The sequence below is a fragment of the Tachyglossus aculeatus genome, chromosome 16 (assembly GCF_015852505.1).
Source record: "Tachyglossus aculeatus isolate mTacAcu1 chromosome 16, mTacAcu1.pri, whole genome shotgun sequence".
Classification (NCBI taxonomy): Eukaryota; Metazoa; Chordata; class Mammalia; order Monotremata; family Tachyglossidae; genus Tachyglossus; species Tachyglossus aculeatus.
In genome coordinates, this window is record NC_052081.1 from 39278467 (window position 1) to 39283090 (window position 4624).

Sequence of the window (4624 nt, forward strand, 5' to 3'; positions counted from 1 at the left end):
GATCTGCTTTTCTCTTGGTGTGGGAGGATGAAGTGAGTGGAACAGAACAGATCGTTGAACAACCTTCTGTGCCCGCCCTTTTTCATTTCTGACCACTTTTAATTTGGTTTCCCGAGGCTGCCGGCTCACCCGCTGTCCTCAGGGTTCAGTCGAGCCCTGTTCTCCTACTTAGTCTGTGAACCCCATGTAGGGTTGGGACTAATTTGCACCTGAAGATCTTGTATCTGCCCCAGCCCTTAGTACAATTCTTGGCACTTAACTAATCCCATTATTAGCATTATTATTATTTAATCCAAGGCAGCCCATTCTGATGTTCCAGAAACTTCTCCTGCCTGAGCTTCTTAGACCAGGTCCTTGGTGCCTTCGATTAAATTGAGGTTTGGGCGAAGAACAACTTTAGAACAACTTTATCCTGCTCTGTTGCTGTTCCGACAAGCTTTGACACCTTGGCAGGGTAGAGAATTGCCTGACGTTCCTGGTCTCAATATGCTCCAGAACGGATCTCAGACGTTGCTCAAAATCTTTTAGGCTTTTAGGCTGGAAAATTCCATGGAATAAGCCAAGCAAAGTTTCAACTACTGTCCCCCTTGAAAAATCAGCTAACTCTCTGGGCATGTGAGAGATCGCCAGGAGATTGCCCAAAGATTCCCAAGGGGAAGTGCTTCTCTTCATGGAAAAATGCATCTAATTTGACACACGCTAGATTGGGGAGGGAAAATGAAGAGACATAAAGTAAGGGAAGGAGATATTAATCAATCATTGGTATTTATTGAGCACTTAGTGTGCAGAGCACTGTACTAATTGCTTGGGATAGGAAAAACAGAATAAAAGGAGGTAAAATAAGATAAAGCCAGAATGTTTTAAACTGTTCCACAGCCTGATGTTTCTTGTGTAAAATGGAAATAGCTGGGTGTGTCATGCTCTCTCGGGGAAAATGTGAGAAACAGCGAATGCAAATTGTTGTAAACCCTGGGCGAGTGCTAAGTGACTTTATTTTATTTAATCACAACTCCAGAGGGGCTTCCTGGCAAAATGGTGATGCTGCAGTATTGGGGGCTAATTTTAACTTTCGGTGTTAACTGCTAACAGCTCATTCATCCTCTTTAGTCTTAAGCTTTCGAAAATTGACAGCAGTGAACCTGAGAGATAAGGGAATTTTTCATTTTGAGGATGAGGCTACTGAGAGGCAGTGGGAGCAGAAGGGGAGAGATCTAATTGTGGTATTTGCTTGCAATGTGTAAACACTCTACTAAGCGCCAGGGTAGATGCGACATATGTGATCATCCAATCAATCAATGGTATTTATTGAGCGCTTACTGTGTGCAGAGCACTGCACTAAGCGCTTGGGAAGTACAAGTTGGCAACATATAGAGACAGTGCCTGTCTCACACAGGGCTCATGGTCTAAGGGGGATGAAGAACAGGTATTTCATCCCCATTTTATGGATGAGAAAAGGGAAGCTTAGAGAAATTAAGTGACTTGGCCAAAGTCACAGAGCTGGCACAGAGTCGGAGCCTGGATTTGAACCTGGGTCTCTTACGTAGTGGTCCTGTCCTCTTTGTGCTAAGTGGATGGATTTGGAGTTTTATTAAGGGTTGAAAGTCAGTCAGTCAATTGTATTTATTGAGCGCTTACTGTGTACAGAGCACTGTGCTAAATGCTTGGGGAAGAGTACAATAACAGTAACAATAACCAGACACATTCCCTGCCCACAGTGAACTTACAGTCTAGAGGGTTAGGTCAGTGAGTCAAATTCAGGGCAGGTTTCCAAGCCAACTATAATTCTATTTATTCTGATGGTATCGACACCTGTCTACTTGTTTTGTTGTCTTCTCCCCCTGTCTCCCCTGTGAGCCCGTTGTTGGGTAGGGACCGCCTCTATATGTTGCCGATTTGTACTTCCCCAGCGCTTGGTACAGTGCTCTGCACACAGTAAGCGCTCAATAAATACGATTGAAGGAATGAAAGTGGGTGAACACACATTCCAAATGTAACATCACGAAAATGGGCCCAGTGACTACAGTCGAGCTACACGGTTCTCACTATATCTACTTGAGCTGCCCCTCTGCTCAAAGTTGGTGTCGCTGATAGTGAGATTGCATTCATTCAATCGTGTTTACTGAGCGCTTACTGTGTGCAGAGCACTGGACTAAGCGCTTGGGAAGTACAAGTCGGCAACAGATGGAGACGGTCCCTACCCAACAACGGGCCCACAGTCTAGAAGGGGGAGACAGGCAACAAAACAAAACATGTAGACAGGTGTCAAAATAGAACAAATAGAATTATAGCTATATGCACATCATTAACAAAATGAATAGTAAATATGTACAAGTAAAATAGAGTAATAAGTCTGTACAAATATACACAAGTGCTGTGGGAAGGGGAAGGAGGTAGGGAAGGGGGCCCTCCTCTTTACCTGCTGGTTATAATAATAATAATAATAATAGAAGCAGCGTGGCTCAGTGGAAAGAGCCCGGGCTTTGGAGTCAGAGGTCATGGGTTCAAATCCCGGCTCCGCCAATTGTCAGCTGTGTGACTTTGGGCAAGTCACTTCACTTCTCTGGGCCTCAGTTCCCTCATCTGTCAAACGGGGATGAAGACTGTGAGCCCCCCATGGGGCAACCTGATCACCTTGTAACCTCCCCAGCGCTTAGAACAGTGCTTTGCACATAGTAAGCGCTTAATAAATGCCATCATTATTTATAATGTTAGTATTTAGTTAAGCATTTACTATGTGCCATCATTATAATGATAGTATTTTGTTAAGCATTTACTATGTGCCAAGCACTGTTTTAAGCACCCCGGGGAGATACAAGGTGATCAGGTTGTCCCAGGTGGGGCTCACAGCCTTAATCCCCATTTGACAGATGAAGTAACTGAGGTCCAGAAGAGTGGAGTGACTTCCCCAAAGCCACACAGCTGGCAAGCGGCAGAGCCAGGATTAGAACCCACGACCTCTGATTCCCAAGACCGTGCCGCTGCTTCTCCAGCATCTAGTTCCAGGAGCCCAGGGGAAAGTCAGGCAGCTTGAGTACCGGTGAGAATCTCTTACGCACTTGCAATTAGTGCATTTTCTGGCCTCTTGCCATTCAGCGCGGCTCAGTGGAAAGAGCCCGGGCTTTGGAGTCAGAGGTCATGGGTTCAAAACCCGGGTCTGCCAATTGTCAGCTGTGTGACTTTGGGCAAGTCACTCTGTGCCTCAGTTACCGCAACTGTAAAATGGGGATTAATACTGTGAGCCCGCCTGATCACCTTGTAACCTCCCCAATGCTTAGAACAGTGCTTTCATTGTCATATTTATTGAGCGCTTACTGTGTGCACAGCACTGTACTAAGCGCTTGAGAAGTGCAAGTTGGCAACATATAGAGACGGTCCCTACCCAACAGTGGGCTCACAGTCTAGAAGAGTGGGCTCACAGTCTAGAAGGGGCTGCTTTGTACAGAGTAAGCGCTTAATAAATGCCATCATTATTATTATTATTATTCACAGTGTTTATTGTTCAGATGCCAGTGGATCAGGGTGTAGGTGTGTCCCGCATCAGCAGGACGTTTGCTTGAGCTCTTCGTGTAGGAGCGGCGATAGTTTGTGCCAAACCATCTACACTCCCTTGCCTGAGTGTAACTGAGTGTACACTTCCCCTTTTAGACTGTGAGTCCAATGTTGGGTAGGGACTGTCTCTATATGTTGCCAATTTGTACTTCCCAAGCGCTTAGTACAGTGCTCTGCACATAGTAAGCGCTCAATAAATACGATTGATTGATTGATTGATGAGTTGTCCTGTGGGCACTCATGGCAAGATGGTTGGCAGGGAGAATGGGTGCAGTCAACCGTTATAGAGCAAGAGTGTCTCGGGAACCCTATCCGCAGACGCCGCTAAGTTCACCCCGGTTTTATCGGCCCTGGTTGATTTTGATGCTCAAAAAAGTTGGGGACCCGGGGTCGGATGCTTTCACGAAAGCAGAAAAAGACCTCAGGCGTTAAACAAAGGTTCTCACTAGTCGCTGTCTGAACACGGAAAACCTGCAGCTATTAAAGCCAGGCACTGGATGGCCCTAACAATCAATCAATCAATCGTATTTATTGAGTGCTTACTGTGTGCAGAGCACTGTACTAAGCGCTTGGGAAGTACAAGTTGGCAACATATAGAGACAGTCCCTACCCAACAAAAGCAGACACAATTAATGGTACTAGAGCAGTCACTCGTTTTTATTAAGCGCTTATTGTGTCCAGAGCACCATAATAATAATAATAATGATGGCATTTGTTAAGCACTTACTAAGCGCTTGGGACAGTGCAATGCAACAGAGTTGGTAGATGTGATCCCTGCACACAGGAGTTTACAATCTGTAGTGGGGAGACTGAAATTACAGTTAGAAATAGGGAAAATATTTCAATCAACCAATGGCACTTATTGAGCACTTTGTGCAGGGCATTGTACTAGGTGCTTGGGAAAGTTCAATAGAACAGAGTTGGCAGACATATGCCCTGCCCACAATAAGCTTACAGTCTGCAGTCTATACACTTCTACATGCGCATCAGACAGAAACTCCTCACCCTGGGCTTCAAGGCTGTCCATCCCCTCGCCCCCTCCTACCTCACCTCCCTTCTCTCCTTCTCCAGCCCA